Source organism: Stenella coeruleoalba (assembly GCF_951394435.1).
Source record: "Stenella coeruleoalba genome assembly, chromosome: 17".
NCBI classification, from domain to species: Eukaryota; Metazoa; Chordata; class Mammalia; order Artiodactyla; family Delphinidae; genus Stenella; species Stenella coeruleoalba.
Genome location: NC_137163.1, coordinates 42956350 through 42978952, shown reverse-complemented (window position 1 = coordinate 42978952; position 22603 = coordinate 42956350).

Genomic DNA, 22603 nt, shown 5'->3' with positions numbered 1-22603 from the left:
CTCGCTCATCTCCACCCCTCCTCTCCACCTCCTTCCCCACCACACCCCACCCGGTTGTGCAGGGACCCCTCCCATCCTTCTAGGTGTCCGAGGTCCCCCACTAGCACCCAGCAGTCACCTCGTGAGAACTGCTCTGATGTCCCCCTACTGCACCTGTGAGGAGATGTGAATTCCACGTTCTCCTACTCTGCCATCTTGACCTGCAGTATGTTTTAGAAATAAGTGCAGATTCTCCCAGTGTTCCAGAGGATATGTTGTATAACAAATGTGACACTTTCTCTTCTGAATCAAGGAGTAAGGAGAGGCATCGAGGGAGGGCTCCAGTGATAGTCATATATGGGATATAGTAAGTCTTAATGAATTTCTTGCTTATAGATTAAAAAATATATAAATAAGAACTTTATAATATTTTTCTAAACCTAAGTGATTTACATAGAATATTCTTTCCAAAATTTTGGAATCACATATTCTATGTAAAAATATTCTGTCATGAAATACTCCAATACATATTTATTTGTTTAGAAAAAATACCCACTATATTGTGATGAAATATAAACATTTATTGCAAACACATCAAAATATAGTATTTGAATTAAAGCAGATAAGAAAAAAATATACATAAAAAGAAGATTTAGTGTTTTATTTTCCTGCCATTGTGGATTGTTTTGTGGGCAACACTTTGGAAAACACTTTTCTGGGGACTGAAGACCTGTTGGTAGAAATTTACACTTTGTTTTCAAGCAAGAGAGAAAGTATGAATGATTCAGAATAAAGTGATCACAATAGGTGACCACATTTAAAACTTTCCTTTTTTCCTACCTTCTCAGAAGCAATTATACTTAGAAATGTGAACTGGACCCTCTATTCTCTTTGTTCTGCCCTTATCTGAATTCTCAAGCCTCCAGTGGACTCTAATAATCACTCAGAACCTTAAATTTAATTCACAAATTCTCTAAGACATACTACTTTATCTTCAAATCTGTTACTTGAGATGAAAGGTAAGATTCTGAATCTTTGAGCTAAGGAATAGGGTCATTCTGTCAGGGTGGAGGAATGATGTGGGGAGCATAAATTAAGTTGAGAGATCATATGCTTTGTTTTCTGAACCATAAACTATGGTGGTAACCACACAGGTAGTATTTTTTGCTGCTTCTAAGCTTTACTATTACTTCTGGTATAATTATTATCTATAGATTCATGTGTACATTCAATAGTGAGCTTCTTTTATTTTATATTTAACCTACTAAATGATATACTTATTTCTTCCCTTTGTTTTATAAATTTGTTATAGTAATGCTTATATTTGTTAATTCAAAAGCTGAACATTATTTTCTTCATTCTGTTGCATAAATAAAGTATTGAATGTTTATGACTTTTGGATAAGAATGGTCAAATGATAATTGCATTCACATTTTTGGTATTAGTTTTCTCTTACTCTAATTTGTTAAAATACTTTTGCATGTACAATAGTCTTATTAAATCAGGCATTCCTTACATGCTATTAATTAACGTGTGTAATGTCTATCTTGAATACTCACTTAATTTAACAAATTACACTACTCTATGAGAGTATCCCTGGACCTTCATCATGTCTGATTTCTAAATAATTTCAAAGTGAAAAGAATTTTTAATAAGAAAATAAACTAAAATCTATTTCACAATCATATTTAGCAGGGAAACATTGCACCACAGACTTTCAAGTATCACTTGGATGGTTTTGCAGGAGTAGTTTATCTATCAAATCTGTATTGTGCCTATTGTCAAATACTGTGCTAGGTGTGGTTAGTAGGACAAGGTTCTTATCTTTAAGTAGGAGACACTTCAGCAGGAAATACAGTGATACAAATAAATGTAATGTCAATATGACAAGATTAAAGTTCTGTCGACACCCAGAATAGTGGGACCTTGGGATAAGAGTGTAAGAAGATATCAAACAAATCTTCACAGAGAGGGAACCATTTCAGTTTGACCTTGAGGTCCAGAGGACTGGGCGTTACTATGGAGAGCAACAGCTTGTTTGGGGAATAAAAAAGTTAGTTCATTGTGGCTAACATATGAGATTCAGTGGGGTAGAGAAAGAATAATAGAAAGTAACGTTGGAGAGATAGTTCAGGGTTATAGTCTGAATCTGATGGTAGACGTGTGTTTGGACAATGACAAATCATCTACCACAAAGGTAAGAAAGAGACAGTTTGTGCTGATGGAGAATGGCTGTTGCGAACACTCATATTAAGGCCCTTTATAGACTCCATAGGAAAACTTGTGACTATAATCCATTATGAGAAAGGTGAGGAAAGAGTGGCTGCGATTTAGCAGGTATTAATCTAAGCTTTCCAAGCAAAGGATGGACATGATCAAATCTGTAATTTGGAGAACAAAACAAACAAAATATCACTTTGGTATCACTGAGAAAGATGGATTAGAGAGAAAGGAAATCAAAGGCCAGTATGAAGGTTATTGTAATAATTCAGATACATGATGATAAGGCATGAATAGGACAATGATAGAGAAAATGGAAAGAAAGTGACGCTGCAAAAACATTAGAGGGGTAGAACAAACACCTTATGACTAATTGCATTACAAGGTGAAAGAAAAAGAAAAACCCAAGACTCTAAGTCAGTATTTGGTTTGCAGATTTGAGTAATTGTTGAGTTAGCCATTTACAAACAACTCTAACATTCAATGATTTATATAACAATCATTTCATATACTTGTGAATCTGTGGATCAAGAGAAATTCTCCTGCTATAGCTGGGGCCTATTTATGTGGCGCTCTTCATGTGTGGACAGCTTAGGACAGCTCTACTCATCACTGCAGAACTGTGAGGCAGCTGGGGCAACTCTCCCTCATATGTCTCTTATCCTTGTCCTAGTGTGTTAATGTGTTATTGTGATCTATAATAAGAAATATATATTTGGTCTTCATTCCTGTTTCTGGCACAGAGCTCTTAAAACCCTTGGAACTTTCTATGTGATGAGAGAGATAAAGGTGTCTTTCGTTATGTTAATGAGGTGACTTATGGACAACACCTAAGGATGTGGCTGGTTGCCAAGAGAACCATGTGATTAGAGTGTTGGAACTTTTAGTGCCACCTCCTGACCTCCAGGTAGGGGAGAGGGGCTGGAGGTTGAATCAATGGCCAATGGCCAATGATTTAATCAACCATCTCTATGTAATAAAACCTCCATAAAAAACCAAAAGGATGGGATCTGGAGAACTTCCAGGTTGGTGAAGAGGTGAAGATGCAGGGAGAGTGGCACCTGGAGAGAACATGGACGCTCCCTGCCCTTTCCCTACCTTGCCCTATGCATCTCTTCTATTTGGCTATTCCTGAGTTATATTCTTTTATAATAAACCAGTAATCTAATAAATAAAATGTTTCTCTGAACTCTGTGAGCTGCTTTAGAAAGTTAATAGAACCCAAGAATGGGGCCATTAGAGCCTCCAATCTGTAGCCAGTCAGTCAGAAGCAAGGTCACAACCTGGACTTTTGATTGGCATCTCAAGTCGGGTGGGGGCAGTCTTGTGGTACTGAGCCCTCAACACATAGAATCTGATGCTATCTCTGGCTAGATAGTGTCAAAATTGAGTTGAATTGTAGTACACCTAGATGGTGCCTATGAATTGCTTGGTGGTGTGGGGAACCCCTGCTCCCCAACACACATTGGAATTGGTGATTAGAACCGTAACTGGGTGTCAGAATTTGAGTAAACCAGGATATATTTTTTCTTATGGCAATGGCATAAGGGCAAAAGGAATAACATGATGATGATTTTTAAATCCTAGATTCTGAAATGGTGTTTTGTCATTTCTTGCCACAGGACACTGACTAAAGGGAGTACAAAACCAAGCCCAAAGTCAAGGGATGAGAAAATTCACTCCACCACAATGAGGCCATGACAAGAGTGTTGATGCCAGAAAGGTACAGGATTGGGGACAACAATGCAATCTACTATGTTGTGGTGTCAACATGTTTTTAAATCAAAAAATAGTTTTGGAAATAAATCTTTAAGAAAAAGAAAATGTGTATTTTGTTGTACTATATCTGTGGGCACTAATGAATAAGTTTGAAGCCAGGAGGATCAGCCAAAGAATAATTAAGCTTAAATTAGCCTTTTTTAATGAAGAACTATAGCTCTCTAGGTTGTTTGCACTGGACTGCTGCCAGGAAGCCCCCTGGCAAATTATTTTCAGTCACTAAATATCAAGAGAGGAGGTATGGGAATTTAATCTGGAGTGAAAAAATCATTAAGAGGAAATTCTCAAGTTCATCAGTTGGAATTTGTATTTATTTGGTAAAATAACAGAGATGCAGTTCCCTAGTATATTTAGGGTTCTTAATAATATAATGGATAATAATTTGAATAAATGAAGAAAAAAGGACAAAGAAAATGAAGAACATATAGTTTATGTTGTGTCTCTGCCTATTACAAATATATATCTTGATACTTCATTTAGGAGGCTGAGGGACTTCCCTGGCAGTCCAGTGGTTAGGACTCCTCACTTCCACTGCAGGGAGCATGGGTTTGATGCCTGGTTGGGGAACTAAGATCCCACATGCTGTGCAGCCAAAAAAAAAAAGAACTAGAGAAAGTACTGAACTTTAAGGAATTTACATTTGTTATTGTGTTGCTGAACAATTCACTTTCTACAAGTATTGCTTTTGTGGTTGGTTAACATACTCTCTGAAAAAGTCAGTGAAATAAGAAGTAATATAATACTGTGGACAAAAGGGCACAGGAGCACATGAAAATGTGTTGCAGGTAAAAAGCCATTAAATTCATTATTTGCTATGTATACTTATATCTATATCTACATTTACATCTATATCTATATCTTTCTATCTAATCTAATGATGATAATATAGAATACTTAGCAAGAAATGTTCAAGACCTATACGAGGAAAACTATAAAACACAAAAGTAGATTTGAAACAGTGGTCAGGCATATCCGTGGTTTTTGATTGAATGATTCATTATCAACAAAAGTGTCAGTTCTCTCTAAGTTAATTTATAAGTTCAATGCAATCTCTGTAAAAGCACCATGATGTTTTGTTATTGGCTCAGACAATTTGATTATGAAATTTATTTAGAAGAGCATAAAAGAATATCCCTGAAAAATGGGAGCAATGAGGGGACCAACCTTATCAGATTAAAATGCATTTTAATATGTCTATAATTAAAGAAATATATGTTGTATCATGAATATAGAAGGATAAATTAATATAACATGTTGTAAAATTTAAAAATAGACCCAACATTGCATATGGAAATTTAGTGTACAATAAAGTGCTATTTCAAATTAGTCATGAAAAGATGGAATTTTCATGAAGCGAAGTTAAGATAACTAGGTAGCCATACAAAAAAGTAAGATTGGATCTAATTCTTATACCATCAATTATGCTAAATTCCAGGTGGATTGAGAGATGTAATTGTAAACAATTAACATATGTAAATACTACAAGGATGCATGAGAATTACTTCTGTAATCTTGGAGTGGGGTAAACTTTCCCAACCATGACTCAAAACCCAAAGTCGATAAAGGAAAATATTGATAAATATTATTATGTAAAAATCAATCAAACAATCAAAGAAAGTAACAAAAACTTTTGCATGGCATAAAAAATACAACCTGTTGATGAGGCTATAGGGAAGAAGGCACCCTCATATATTATTGGTGGAAATTTGGCAGTATCTAGAAAATTCCCATATGCATTTACCATCTGATTCAGATATCCCACTTCTATAAATATATTCCAAAAATACAGTAGAAAACTATGAAAGACATATGTGAAAGACTATTGATTATAGCACTATTTGCGATAGCAATGGAAATAACCTAAATGCCTGTCATAATTGGAACCACTTAAATAAACTCTGTACATCCATACAATGGAGTACTGTGCATCTATTAAAAGATAAAGAGGGCTTCCCTGGCGCAGTGGTGCAGTGACTGAGAGTCCACCTGTCAATGCAGGGGACACGGGTTCATGCCCTGATTTGGGAGGATCTCACGTGCCATGGAGCGGCTGGGCCCGTGAGCCATGGCCGCTGAGCCTGCGGGTCCGGAGCCTGTGCTCCACAACGGGAGAGGTCACAAGAGTGAGATGCCCGTGTACCGCAAAAAAAAAAAAAAAAAAAAAAAAAAAGATAAAGAATATATCTATAAACTGTTATGAAGTGATTTTTAGGATATATTAAGTAAAAAAAAAAACAAGGCAGAGAAAAGTATATATAATAATCTGCTTTATCTCAAAAAACTATAAATATATCTGCACTTTCTTGAAGTTGTAATGATAAAATAAAATCAACCCAATAGTTATCTCCAAGGGGAGAGAGGGAACATGAGGGAAAAGTACAGGGATAGAAACTACACTTCTCTGAATATACCTTGTTTGGTTCATTTGATTTTGGTACTATGTTTATGTGACAAAGTTACATTAAAATAAAAAAAATGGAGTCTAAAATTTAAAAGCAAGATTAAACAAAGAACTAAACTGTATGTTGAGCTGATGGCTTATTCAAGACCTAATAAATTGTTTCAAGTAACTTTAAAATTCAGTAACTTGCCTATATATTCTTATCCCTGCTGGAATACATCTCTTTTTTTTTTTTAATTGAAGTATAGTTGATTTACAATGCTGTGTTAGTTTCAGGTGTAAAGCAAAGTGATTCAGATATACATATGTATATATACATATATATGTACATATATATATTCTTTTTCAGATTCTTTTCTGTTATAGGTTATTACAAGATATTGAGTATAGTTCCTTGTGCAGTATAGTAGGTCTTTGTTGTTTATTTTATATAAAGTAGTTTGTATCTGTTAACTCCAAAATCTTAATTTATTCCTCCCTCTCCTCGCTTTTCCCTTTGATAACCATAAGGTTTCTATGTCTGTGAGTCTATTTCTGTTTTGTAAATAAGTTCATTTGTATCATTTTTTGATTCCACTAGTGGACTATATCTTAAGGAGATACTAAAGAAAACAAAAAATTAAATAGTTTTTAGTAATCTTATAGTTATTATTCTGAAACTATAAATATATTATATTATATATTATGTATAATGTAAATCAAGTAAGCAATTAAAACATTTTAATAACAAAAAAAATCTCTATTTAGTAAAAAGACCTGAGACAATTTCCAATTTAGAAACTAGACTGTGGCCTATAAGAAATATGACTCCTCACTTCAAAACTGGCTTCTTGGACAAGCAGCTGATTCCAAGGCTGAATACTGAAAGTTACAAGATGAGCCTGAAACGTCTTGTACCAAAAAACAAGGACACTATCAAAGACAACTGGGGTGGTGTCACAAGGACTCAAGAGCTTTCAAGAGGCTTGCCCTAGACAATGAAGGGACAATTTAAGATATAATACAATATAATACTAATACAATGAAACATTTAGTAATAATAAGAGTACTAACTACAATGAAACATCCTCCCTCTTATGAAATTTGAAACAAAATATTACCACCTCCTAAAAAGAAAATCCAACCCAATCAAGTTAAGTCCCTAGATTTATCCACCAGTGTACAGAAAATACAAAGAGCAGAGGAATCTACTAAATGACCCTATGGAGATGTAATCAGCAACTTTCAGGATGAAGGCAACCTGACAGGGCAAAAGGCTAAGATTTTTCAAAAAATAAATTGCAAAAAAAAAAAAAAAAAAGAATAGCATATAGATTAAAAGAGACTTAGGAGTACATATTAATTAAATAAAAATTATGGACCTTGGGTGAATTCCAATTAGAAGAAATCCAACTGTGAAAATAGTGCATATGAGGCAAACTTTGAGGAAGTCTGAATGCTAACTGCACATTTTATGTCAATAAGGAACTATTGTTAATGTTTTAGGTGTAGATAATAGTATTGCCATTGCTTAAGAAAGTTACTAATATATTCTGAAATGCATGAGTGAAATGATATATCTGAGATTTGCTTCAAGATAATTCAGTGAGGGGAGAAATGGAAGTTATAGATGAAACAATAGTTGATGAATGCTAAAGCTGGGAGAGAGGAACATTAGAATTTATTGTGCCATTCTGTTTACTTTTGTAAATGTTTGAAATCATCCTGATAGAGTGTTTAAAAATAGAGAGAAAATGCCATTAAAAGGGTCCTTTTCCTCATGCTTTCAGATTAAATAAGACCGATGATCTTATTTTAAGATTTTTCCAAATATACTCAACAAACAAAAAGGTGACAAGATAACCTTAATCTCAAACTGACTTAAACGCTACAAAATAGTAAGATGGTTCAAAGGTCTGTGAAGTTTCAAATAATACTGCATAGCTTTTGTAGAATTATCTTCAGTGTCCTATATGAGCCTGTTTAACATGAGAAGTCAATGTGATAAAATTTCCAAGGAGTTCCCAGTATGTCACTGGGTCTCTGTCATCAAGACAAAGGTGACAAGAGGTATTTACTCAAAGAGATGAATAATAATGTAAAAAATAATGCTATTAGTTAATGGTTGATTCAGGCAAGCACACAGAAGTGTGGTTAGGAGCAAAGGCTTCGGAGTTGGACAGACTAACTACTGTTCATCATTCACTATTTCTATTCCCTGTTTGGGAGAATTCACTTTCACGTTCCTCATCCAAAATTTAGGGCTACTATATCCCTATAGAACTTACACAGTGCCTGGTGTATATGAAGAGTCTCAGTCACTGCAATAATTAATATTATTGGTTCATGGTGATTATTGTCTGAGAAGCTGAAGCAGAATCACAAGCTCAAAAGGGGAACGTAGAAAAAAATATAAAAGTATCCTGGAAGACATACAACTTTTGGGTTATCAATAACAGAGTTCTTTTTTTGTGTGTGTCCAGCTCAATACACTCTAGATCTCTTCCTAGCAGCTCATATTTTCAGGTAGGACACCTTGGAACATGAGCAGGTGACTATCTGAGGAAGACATAATTCTGATGAAAATAACTTGCAGTGCAGTGGGTCTTAAATGTTGGCTGTGAAAGACCTATCCTATTATCAAAGCTTTAACCATGTATTCTTTGATTAAAGATGCTACTGGTTCTGATGAACCTAGGGGCAGGACAGGAATAAAGACACAGATGTAGAGAATGGACTTGAGGGCACGGGGAGGGGGAAGGGTAAGCTGGGATGAAGTGAGAGAGTAACACTGACATATATACACTACCAAGTATAAAATAGATAGCTAGTGGGAGGCAGCTACATAGCACAGGGAGATCAGCTCGGTGCTCTGTGACCACCTAGAGGGGTGGGATAAGGAGGGTGGGAGGGAGATGCAAGAGGGAGCAGATATGGGGACATATGTATACATATAGCTGATTCATTTTTTTATACAGCAGAAACTAACACAACACTGTAAAGCAATTATACTCCAATAAAGATGTTAAAAAAAAAAAGATGCTACTGGTAAGGAAACCTGACAATGTTATATTTGTATCACTTTCTTTGCCGTATGCACAGAAACACAGAGAAATATAAAACATATTTTAAGTGTATGTAAAGGAGGGGAAGACATAATATTATCAAATGTAATCAGGGCCATTTCACAAAGCAGATGATATTTGAACCTCATCTAGAAGGATAAGGGAAGTTTTTCAGGAAGAGAAAGTTGCAAGGACATTCTAGGCAGAAGCAGCAGGATGAGGAAAAGGTATGGAGACATGATTGTTTGGATACACACTCCCATCCGCCACGAGTTCTTAAGGCATGTGGATCAGTACAGGATGAGACTAGGAGGAGGATTTAATGTCGCTCTTATAGATCCTTTTCTGCCTTAGAGTTTTCTCTTTCTTTTCTAGGTAACACTGAATGTATATTAAAGGTGATATTTAATCATGATTATGGTAGTGATTCAGAGAGATACCTGATGGCCATCTGGGTAAAGGACGTATATGAATTCTAAAGAAATACAATGAAGGAGCTAAGTTGGATGATGTTTACAATATTACATTTTTCCAGAAGAGAGGTTTTATGGTTAGCTGATAGTAGTTGTGGTGAGATAGTGACCAATTGAAATTCAAGAGATACTTGGGAGAGATAACTGATAAGACTTGGATAGATAATCATATAATTCATATAATTATATTGTCTGAAAAATTATATTGTCCAAAAGTTATATGTGTTCCACAGAGACTTAGATTTTTATCTACTCTCCTCTTTTGAGCTTGGGATTCTGCTTCACTTTCTCAGATAAGAATTGATAGGACTTGAACATAATTCATAAAGGTGAAATAAATTTCTAGTTTGAAGTGAGTGAAAATCTTTCTATTTATCAAGATGGACCAGGAGTGGTAAGTAGATACAGTTAAGCCTTGAACAATGCTGGGGTTAAGGGCTCTGACCTTCCCTGTAGTCAAAAATGCGCCTATAACATAGTCTGCCTCCATATAAGTGGTTCCTCCATGTTCACGGTTCCACACCTTCAGATTCAACCAATCTCGGATCATGTACTATTAAAGTATTTACTATTGAAAAAAAATCTGCATGTTAAGTGGACCCATGCAGTTCAAGCCCATTTTGTCCAAGGATCAATTGTACTTTGATAATAAACATGTTGAGTCTGAGGTACACATTCTTTATTGCCATTAAGTGTCATGACCTCACTCACTGGTAAGTTGGGCATTGAAAACAGAGTGGGAAGGGTTAGGTTGGAGACTGACCCGTACTGGTCAAGTGAGGGTTAAGGAAAGCAAATTAAAGAAAGGCAAGGAGCGGTACTGTGGGATTTGAAATGCATGGAGTGCCATACCCAAGAGCACAAATCATAATTACACAAATCAAACTCATGCCTAATCAAAGCTGCAGTAATAAATATTCTGGGAAAAGCATGCTTTCTATTATTAGGTACAATCTGAATTCACAGAGAAGAGCTGTATGAGGAAATTTAAGAGATTCTTAGAAGAAAATCATCAAAGTAGAGGGAATGAGGCATATGAGCCAAAGATGCTCAAGCCTACTTTCTGAGGTTCCTCCTAGTATTCTAGAGATGCTGATGGAAGCACTGAGTTCAAGGGGCTGAGAAGATTGGCCACTTTGTCACCCAGTCTCATCTAAAGAAAGTCATGTAGGGGCACTGCATGTACTCACCAGTCCCCAGGGCTCACTCTACCCACAGGCCCTCAGACACAGGCATAGACTACTTCCCAAACTTGCTAGTCAGTGCGAGTGAGCCACTAATGTATCCTGTCAGTTGAGGTCTTATTTGTTTTTATTTTACTATTACTTACAGAGAGTAAGTAACTCAGGTTGATTGAAGGGGAGAGTTGGAGGTAGGAAGGAATTGGAATCACAAGTAGTAAAACAGATGGTAACCAGATCCTGGAGAATATTAGAGATTCTAATATAAGTCTAAGGAGTTCTGATACTATATTTTAGTCAATGGGTATTGTTGAAGGATTTTGATCATGAGTGTTTTGGTATATCTTAGATCATATACTTAGTAAATTATTGTTGAAGGAATACAAGACTGCATCTAGGTGAACAGAAATTCTCCAGATTTTGAAGCAATGAAGCACATCTCTATATTGTTGAGAGATCTATGTATCCGCAAATCAAGCTGGCAACGAAAGACCAGAACAAAGCTATTTGTAGAGCCAAGGGCAAAGTTGCAATAATGGCAAACTCTGTAAGCAGTGGCCAAGGGGTGGAAATACTGATTATGGACTGGTATCCTTAGCTCATTGGAAGAAATTGCTTGGAGCCTCTATATACAACATGACCCTGGGGCATATACCGTGAGACTACTTTTAGTACAAACTATCGTATAAGGAGATCTTTTGGTGTTTAATTACATAATCCTCTTGGAACTGGTCCAGGATTTCAGAGGATTTTTCAGTAGAGTGAGAAGTATTACAGTGAGGTTCTAGAAATGTGTCTATTTCAATAGAACAACGTGTACTAAACATATTCTTTGCATGTTCTAATGTTGGGGAGACCTTGACAATAAAGCATGCAGTATTTGATTGCCTCAGCTCATGAAGAATATGATAAATGAAGGTGTAGATAAACCTTAGACTTTATTTTCCATTAATATTTTCAGCATTGTAAAACTTTATTAAGAGCATCAATACTCAGTTATTTAACACAATTTCTGAACTCATCTAGGGATACTAATAAATGGAGCAGGAAGGAGTGAAAACAAAGACTGCAAGCAGTTTAGAAACTAAAGCATAGACCAAGTGACCAGTACATTCTTCCATACTGACAGCACACGGAAGAAGGTACTGTAACTCACTAAAGTCAGATCATTCACTCTTCTGTAGACTTGGCTTCTGTCCATGCAGCACTCAAGTCCAATTATAAAAATGAGGCAGTAATGAGAAATGAGATGGTTGCCAGAAAACTCTTAGACTGATGTTAAAATCACCCTTTTGACTGGGATGACCAAGCCTTTATGTGAAAGTCTAATCGGCTATTGAGATCTAAATACACTTTTAGACCACTTAGTGGCAAATGACCCAATGATTAGTCTGTAACAGGAAAGACAAGAAGCACATACTCGAAGAAACCGTTACAGTGAAAATGCAAGGGAGCAATATGGGCATTCATCCAATGTTGTGTAATAAAGAAAATTATTACAAGACGTTTATAGTTATAAAAATTAGAGAATTGCTGTTGGTGAAGGAAGAACACTATGTAGTCAATAAATAATTGAAACTGCAGTTCTTCTTTGCTTCCACTGACCTTTCAGTCAGGAAAATGAAAGTACTTTAATTAAGCTTAAGATCTTCATCAGTTTGTTTAATTCTTTTGAAAGAGCTACTTGGGACTAATATGTCTAGATCTCCCATTGTTATCAGTGGGAGATCTGCCAGCTTCAGGACAGAAAGAAAAGAATACATAATTAGAGACAACCTATCCTACTGGAAATTATTCCAAAAGGTACAATAATTTCCTTAAGGTTTTATATACAATGATAGGCTTCTAAAGTCAGAATGCCCAGGGTTCCAATGCATTTCTATCATTCCTTTACTCAATTTTTCTGTGCCTCAGTTACCTCATCTGTAAAAAGGGAGTTGATGTTTGCCTCATGGAACAGACATAATGATTAAATGAGATAATACATGTGACATGCTAAGCCTCATGCCCGGCATATTGTGAGGCTTCAATATATATTAGTTATTATTATTGTTATATGATAATAATATTAATTCTGTTAGGGTGGGCATGGGTTGGAGAATAGGTAAAAAGCACATACTGTAAGATGTATCTGCCAGTGCTATGACACGATGCTGGCCAATGAGCCATTTTTCTCTTATATGTGAGTAACCAAAGAATGATACTTGATTTCATCAAATTCATTAGGCAGAGGTTTTCTAATGTCATAGCAGTGGGGATAAATAAATATGTGAGTCTGGAAGAAATGTAAGACAAGGGTGAAGATTAATTACTAGGCAGGATCAGACACCTCTTAGAGGAGTTCTGTGGTATGACTAAAGGGAGACCGGACAGGAGTGAGAAAACTTTCATCTGCCCCCAGTTGACTGCAAGCTGTCTAATACTGGGTGCCATATTTTATTCTAAATAGAATCCTCCATGCCTACTACAGAGTGTGGTTCACAGTAGGTGCTCAGTAATTGCTGAATAAATAAATGAATTAACCAGACATTTAATCTTATGCAAATCACAATTTATATGAATCCCAGTTAGGATTTGTTTTCTTTTGTTCTTGTTTTGTTGAAATGATGGGGTTGTGCTAGTAATCTTTAAAGTCCTATAAGATCTTCATACAGCAAATAACTTAATTTTAAAAACTGAAAAATTCCCTAAAAATCAGAATTATTATAAGAGCAGTGTTTCTCAAACTTTAATGTTCATACAGCTCACCTGGTGATCTTGCTAAATGCAGATCTGATCTGGTCTGGGACAGGCTTCAAATTCTGAATTTCTAAAAGTTCCCATGTGATGCTGATGCTTCAGTTCCATAGACCACATACATCAAATAGCAAAGAATAGAGGGCTTTTAAAATATTCTCTCTTAGCTTATAAGAAATAGGGAAGAATGTCTTTAGACAGATACAAATACCTTACTTGCTGGGTTCAGGGTGAAGGATTCTTATTATTTAAAGACATGACATTTGACCTTCAGTTGAAGGGTGGGTAGGATTTGTGACAGCACTTTACAATTTGCAAACTACTATTTTCATTTCATATTTCAATGATTATTTACAGAGATCTTATAGACTCTTTTAAGTCTCACAATAACCCAAAGAAGTAGACATGGATTTTGAGCACCATTTTATAGAACAGGCCAAAGGACTCAAAAGAGAATGATTATTCTCCTAGCTAGGGAATAGTAGTTCTGAGGTGAGCAAACAGATCTCCTGAATCACAGTCAGTGTTTTTGTTCAAGCACGTCACATTTCCTCTAAGTAGACGAGGCTTAAGCCTATGATGCTATGAACTTGTCACTCATCCAATTTGACATTGCTCACCAGGACCTGAAAAGTGAAGAAGCCCTAATGAACAATCAGCACATGATGTAATAAAGCCAGTACAAAAACTATAGCTATTTCTCTTTTCACTTATCAGCTATGTATTTTATTTAGAAATTTTTAATGGATTTATTATTTCATTTCCCACCTTTTATTATTTTAATTCTACATAAATTTTTGACAAGAGCCAGGAGAGGTGGTAAGCCTTTATCAAACACAACAACATGCAGAGCACTGGCTTCTTCTGGGGATGCAGAGATGCATAGAAATTCCCATGGAGATATCAGAATATACTGTGGTGAGACTATAATGAGGATGACCTTACATCCTCATCTGCCAGAGACAGTTCCAGTTTATGCTTATTGATCTAGCAGAGTTAGCTTCAATTAGAAGGATGTGGTCACTCTAGCTATCATGGATGTGATGATTACTTTTATGTGTCAACTTGGCTAGGGACATAGCACACAGATAGTTGGTCAAATACCAGTCTAGATGTCTCTTTTTTTGTTTTTTAACTTTTTATTTTATACTGGAGTATAGCCGATTAACAATGTTGTGATAGTTTCAGATGCATGGCAAAGGGACTCAGCCATACATGTACATGTATCCATTCTCCTCCAAACTCCCCTCCCGTCCAGACTGCCATATAACATTGATCAGAGTTCCCTGTGCTATACGGTAGGTACTTGTTGGTTATCCATTTTAAATATAGCAGTGTGTACATGTCGATCCCAAATTCCCTGACTAACCCTTTCCCTCATCCTTCCCTGCCCCCCTATAACCTGAAGTTCGTTCTTTAAGTCTGTGAGTCTGTTTCTGTTTTGTAAATAAGTTCATTTGTATAATTTCTTTTTAGATTCCTCATATAAGGAATATCATATGATATTTCTCTTTGTCTGACTTACTTCACTCAGTATGACAAACTCTAGGTCCATCCATGAAATCAGCTATGTATTTTAAAGATTCAAAGACTCAAATTCTTAAGCTAATATTAAAAAGAACAGAATCAATAAGCTATAATATATTCATTTTTCTCAAGGAGAAAAGCATCCACAGAATTATCAAACAATATATTCAAGATCTATACAATCAAGAGTTTGTCAACAGGTTTGAACTCCAGGCCTTATTCTATTAGACTCCACTAACACTCAGGTAGTTTTAAAATTTTGAAGAGGTTTTTGAATTTCACTATCATGTGTTTTTCCATCTCAGCATTCATGAAGGTCAAAGGAACAGTGATAAATGTCTCTGAGAAAACATCAAACATTAACATTGTATCAGTAAACCATCACAGCTCAAGTATTTAGACATCATTTAAATTTTAATAAATGCTTTCTTCAAAACCCTTTGTTCAGCTCTGACTGATCTTAAACAACGTTGTCTCCACAGAGTTTTAGCAGTACAGTGAATAAAATGTAAAATTTGTATTTTATTTTTCCCTGTGGTTCCAGGTAAAATTTTCCTAGAAAATGAGAATAATTGCATTAATTCTTACAAATGCAAAACAATTTTCATGTTCTTTGCTCAGTCCTAATTTTGATTCATTGGGTTTCCCATAGAAAGTATCTCTGAAAAATAACATATTCAGCAAGACATATATACTAAAAATGGCCAGGCTGGAAGATACAAAATTTTGTTTCTGGTGTGATGGCCAATATCACTCAAAAACATGTATTCAATCCTAACTTCTCGTTGTCTGGTATTTTTCATTTGTACCAATTCCACTTTTGTGGGCTTGCATGTAAAAAAATAATGCGAGCAGCTTCTTCAGAAGTTGAGAAAAAAATCTTTTATCCTTACAAATGCTCTCTCAAGCAACAGGGATGGTACCACAGGCTTTGAAACAGATGGTAGCCAATCCAAATTCAGTATGGTAAGCAGGCACCACTCAATAAAACTTTAATTGCTGCATATGGTATCTGCTAACTTGTTTAGAAAATGGATATGCAGCATTAGCTCAAAGCATTTAAATGGCCCGATAGCACTGGACAGCATGTTGGGCTGCCACCTGGAAGACCCAAATTTCATAGCAGATGTAACAGTAGAAGAATAAAGCTGGTGGTTGATAGTCCTGGAATGGAGATGACACAGTCAGCACCCAGCTGTTCCCCCCACCCGTGCTGACTCCTATTGCTTTGGTGTCACTTCCACCAAGTCCTGAAATCACTCATGTAGATATTGTATTCTTTTCCCAAGAAGAGGAAACAAACAAACAAAAATCACCCCCTTAAACTAAGCTACATCATAAGGCTGAAATGGAAAGGGGTTCTTGCCCCTACTATACCCTGGGAAATGTGGAAGATGCTTTAGAATGCAGTACAGGGATGAACAAAAAAAAAAAGGATAAAGATCTGGATGGTGAATGCCCGACATATGTGCAAATTTTTGCCAAAAGACGGGAGCCAAGACAGAAGAGAAGGTTCCTTTTGAGAGTGCGGAAGACATCTTCGCAATTTATCATTTGCATTTGTCTTGCCCTGGCAAACAATAAATAACACTTTACACATGCCTGCCGAGGAGGTCAGTTTATCAGTCCCCCGACTTCAGAGACAGATTAAGGAGTGAAGCTTATCATTTCTCAAAACAGGGACTCTTTAACCCCCTCCCGCCAAGTTAGGTAGCATAATGAGTATAAGAGAAATAGGATCTCAAGATCTCAGCCTATTTAAAGACGGAGGATACTAAAGGAAGGAACAAAACTAATTGTTTTTCAGAAAGATCGAGGAAGAATATTCACTGTTGAACATTAGTGCTCCGCGCTACCCACCCCAATCTAAATTAAGAAAACCCACAAATGCACTTCCCAGACACACTATTGATTTCTGACCTGTAAATTACTCTCCATCAAAAAGGTTTTGGTGCAGACTAGAGGTTTGGAGTAGCCTGGGTACTTCTCGGCTGCAATCTGCATAATGTTTAGTATTCAGTGAGTTAAAGCAGGCAATGAAAGGGAACTGTCAACGCAATCTAGAAGATATAAAGAAATGAAGGGGGGTGGGGAGCCGTATGCTAATAATCCACTCAGTAATTAAGTGAAGATCGCTGCCAAGCGCCACTGCCACTTTCAAAGGGTAATTTGTACAGGAAATCATAGAGTCATTGTCAAATCATTTCAGGATAAAAGGAAAGTCATCAACTGAGATAAGATAAATGCTGGGTGTCTGGCAGCATGTGCCCTAGGAAATGCCTTTGCTTTTTAATTTTTTTTTTCCTTAAAAATAAAAACACCTTGCAAAAGTGGGGCTAGAAAAACTTGACAGGTTGAAATTTACATTTACTATTAATAATAGGGGCAATCTATGCATGGATGCGTTTTTAAATAGGTTACTTGAACAAAACAAAACACAAAAGGTAAACTAGATCAGTTAAGAGGACTTATGTGATTTTTCTGCTCCTCTTCCTCCTTTTTACACCATGGAGAAGTGTTCAATCGTTTCCCCTTTGCTTCTTTATTTTAGCTAAATTATAGTGTTTTAAAAGTATTATTAAGCACCCTGCTCTCTTAGGAAGACAATGCTTCCATCTCTGGAAAATTAATTTTTTTTTAGGAAATCCAAGAAGGTAGAAAACCATGTCCTCCCATTATATTGCCTTTCATGCTCTTGAATTCTTAATATTAATTTTCATCTTGCTTTATCTCACATAAAATATTGCAAAATTAATGCGTGAAATTTGTGGGGTAGCTACAGTCTTCTTTCCTTAAAAGTGGAGGGTGCAGGTTTTTTTTTTAATGTTATTCTTATGGAAAAATCTCAACAAAATGAGATATGTATTCTGTTTGTCATTCAAATTTATATGCTTCCTCATTGACTTATTCTGGTTTAACCTGTGTTAGACAAACATCTCTAAAAAGAATAAATTGATGCATGCATTAACGGGTAGCTATTTCTACATAGCTAAATTGATTCCTTGGATAAAAGGTTTCACCCAAATATTTCCCTAAAACTGATGTCTTCTGTCATACTAAAATAAAAGTTTGTTTGCTCTAGGGAGTAAAATGTTGCAATGTTTGAGTCTCACTTTAAAGGACTCTCCCCATTATGGCACTGATTTATCCAAAAAAGCATGGAAAGGAAAAATCAAGATAGCAGAGCTTCTATGGATACTTAAACATGGGAAATACGTAAAGTTTGTTCAAAGTATTTTTTTAATTGCTTGACAAAACTTTTCCTAATGAAACTATATATTTTATAATATATACTTAATGAAGTTATCAAGTTAAACATATAAAGAGTACTTACCTTTGTGCCAGCTGCTATGTTAAGACACTGATCCTACTAGCGAAGAGTTCATTTCTAACAAGAAAAGCAAACAAACAATTTATTTGTACATATTCATTTTCTAAGCATTGTCTTTTAGCATATCAGTTTGTATCACAAGGTTTGTTATTTGGTTCTTAACTTAAAAGGACATTTAGCTAATTTTGTGTAGACTTCTGATGATTTCTTCGGAACAGTTATGAACCTGTACACTTGTCCTTCTTCCCTCTCTTCTCTTTATCCCTCCCTCCTTTTTTCCTTCTTTTCCTTTCTTTCTTTGTCTCTCCCTTTCTTCTTTCCATTTATCTACCTCTACTCAGCTACTAATCTATCCATTTATCCATTAGTAGTAGTGCCACTAATAGATACTGTGATATATGTCAGAACATAAGAATTTGCCCTTTGAAGTTATGACTTAATGAATAAGTGATGGGAAGGAGAATACAAAATTAAAGAAAACAATGGTCATAAAATATAGCATTTTGTTCTATGGGCTAGGAAACTACGCTCTGGGCAGAGATTATAGAATTCATTTTGAGTATAAACTTGAGGTTATTGATTTAATAAGAATGATCATTTGATTCTTTTGGAAATCTTGTCTCTTTCCTTGAATTTCAGTAGTACCAGGAAGCAGTTGAGGAGGGAGACTATAAAGCAAACATACCAAAAAGGCTGAGCTTATCACAGAGATTAAAAAATATATATACATATATATTACAGTATTTATATCTATCTTATTTAAGATATATATAGATATCAACTATTAAAACATAGTAATCTGGGTCCTTTTAGTTTAAGGCACACAGGCTTACACAGTATATCAAAATTTATTCAAAGAATAAATATAGGAACTGATGTTCTTAATAATGACCCTGAATGGACTGATTGGTTATGACCAAGAGTTGTGAACTGATTGGTTATTTAGAGTAAGATTAGGTTTCTTGGGTACCCGCAAATGGAAAAGCTACTGCCACTTCGGAGGAAAAAAAACAAAAACAAAAATCAGAACTTAAAGTGCATAGATTATATAGTAGTTGATTATTTTTCAGTCTTATGATTCAGTTTGACTATTATGCATTTAAATTTTACTTAAGTTTGTGAAATGCTAAATTAAATAATTAAGGATATTTCTTAATTTTACACACAATATTTTAGAGACTTTAATTTATATTATGGTTCTCAGTGAGAGAATTAAGAGTACTTCTCTTATTTCCTCAATATATTTGACTATAATACCCTCTTTTCTATATATTTTCTAAATATATTTTCAATATATTTGACTATAATACCAAAAGGAGCATTTTGGAAGACTAGTGACTGTTAACAAATGTCTTCTAATGAAAAAAAGGATTAATCAAAGCTCCTATCTCGTTGATGCTTAGGGAAGTTGAAACAATCATTATTTTTACATCCACATATTTGACAAGCAAACCAATTAAAAATAGGACATTTATTCAAAAGTCTTGACTTGAAAGAGTTTAATATCAAAAGCCATATCACTGAATAGTATGTCCTAAAACTGCGCTATGTTACACACATCATCTTTTAATCCTTCGTACAACTAAAGGTGAGCAAGTTCTCATTCTAAAAGTGAGTAAAGGCCTACAATTCTAAAAGTGGTAAAAGCAGAATTTTAGACACAAATCTGTCTGGTGCCAAAGAATATTCTTTTATATGACTTTCTTTTTTTGAGGAAGCACAAAAAATTGTTTCAGAAGAGAACCTATAAACAAATCATTTATTTATTAATATATTTAGAAATCATTCTGAACCTAACCTTATAAAAGGCTCTGAGCCTCTACTGAAAGGACCAAAACATGGAATAATAATGTTTAAATCCTTGTATTTTTCAGAAATAATGAGAGTAGAGTAAGGATGAATATGTTTTTATAAAACAAATGGACTCTGGTCTTATCAACCCACACAATGGGTCTTAGAGAGTAATGCATTTCACAGCATGATAAAGTTTCTTTGAAAGCTCATCTTGCAAAGGCCAAAAGGAAAAGACTGCTAGTACTAGCCTTTGAGCCACCTACAGCTATAGACTAACCTTCCCCAAATTTAAAGTTAAACTTATTTTTCAGAACATTAAAGTCAATATGCTTGATTTTAGTTTACCTGGGAAACACTGTTAGAAATCATTCTTCAGAGTTTATTGTAATTTACATTAAAAAAAGATAAAGTTGAGAATAAGTTAAGAAAAAAAGAAGTATAGAAAGATTTGTATAGCTGGACCAAAAGTTTACTACACAAAGCAAATATTTTTTTAGCACACCATTCTCCATGATGCTAACTAATGAAATTAGGGAAATCAATGATATTTTGTGTGACTGAAATATTTTCTTATTATGCTCAAATAGACAAATGATTTCTTAGAAGTTATGGAGATAATTTCTAAATAAGGCTGCCATTTATTCCTCCCTTCTCCTATTGGGGTAGATTCTGTTTTTCCTCTTCTTGAATCAAGGATGGCCTTTAGACTTGCTCTGATTAACAGATTGTAGCGGTAGCGACACTGTTCCCGTTCTGGGCCTAGCCTTTAAGAGGACTGGCAACTTCCTCTTTCCAGGGAATTCAGCCACCATGCAGTACAGAAGCTTGGGTAAGACTACTGAATGAGGAAAGATCACATGTAGAGAGAGAGGAGAGAGGGGGGAGGAGATGGGGAGAGGGGAAAGAAGAGAGGAGAAAGGGAAGAGGGGAGAGGGGAGAGGGGAGAAGAGTGAGAGAAAAGTCATGTGAAGAAGCACTGAAATACCAGACATGCGAGTGAAGCTTTTTTGGATGTTTCAGTTCAGCCCTGGGGCAGCTTAACTACCTCAGTGAGTGACCTCCATCAATGGCAGATGGAGCAGAAGAATCAACTAACAACCCTGTCCAAATTCTGGATCCACAGGATCATAAGAAATAATACATTGCTGTTGTTTAAAGCCTGTTTTGGTGTGGATTATAATGCAATAGATAATTGGAGGAAAAAAGACTGAGTTAAAAGAATTAAAGAATAGACAATGATTTAAATTTTTTACTTTCTTAAAATTTGTCTGTATATTCAAGGTCTTCAAAGGAGATTAAAATTGAATTAACCAAAATTCGGAAGCTACCAAAGATGCTACAAGTTTCCTCAAATTATTTTTTTTTGGCCCTGATCCCCAGATGGGAAGTCTAGACAAAGGAAATTTATAGAAAAAGAACTTGGACATTATTTAATACAAGCATTTCAAATCCAAATTCCTATGAAGACTAAGCAAGTAACACACATCAATTTCTCAGGTGTAAGGAAATAGTGATTTCTGAGAAAATATTAGAAACACTTTTCAAAATGTTAACACTTTTTGTACCATTTAAAAAATAAACCATGAAATTGGACTCCCCCAGTTGATTTTGATGTTCAGGGCAAAACACAAGTTTTGAGATTCGACAAGTTCATAAAGTATTATCCTTAGTATGAATAAGTTTAGTTCATAACTCATTAAGAGTATTTCCATTTGATTAAAAAAACTCAGCAGTATCCTATGCCTGAAAGATTTTCAGAGAGTCATAAAGGAAGACATTTAATTTGGATTAATTCTGACCAATTTGCTTATTCAACTAAATGTGTAAGCAGTCAGCTCTTTGAAGTGTGTATGTGTTTGGAGGATGAAAAGAATATTTGAGAAGACTGATTTTTAGTAACCAAAAATTGCCTTAGTGTTCCTAAATAATTGTCAGTTTTCCCAGCAGAGAATTTTATTGAGTATGGTTGGTTTGCAAAAGCTGGAAGGTCAGTTTGCAATGTGATTTGCATTTCTTCCTAGGCAGGTCATGACACAAATCACTAAAAAAAAAAGGCCCTCTATTTTTCTAAACTTCCTTAGACTCAGAGACTTCTTCGTACATGGAAATAGCTTCTAATGCATGACTGTACAAGTGGC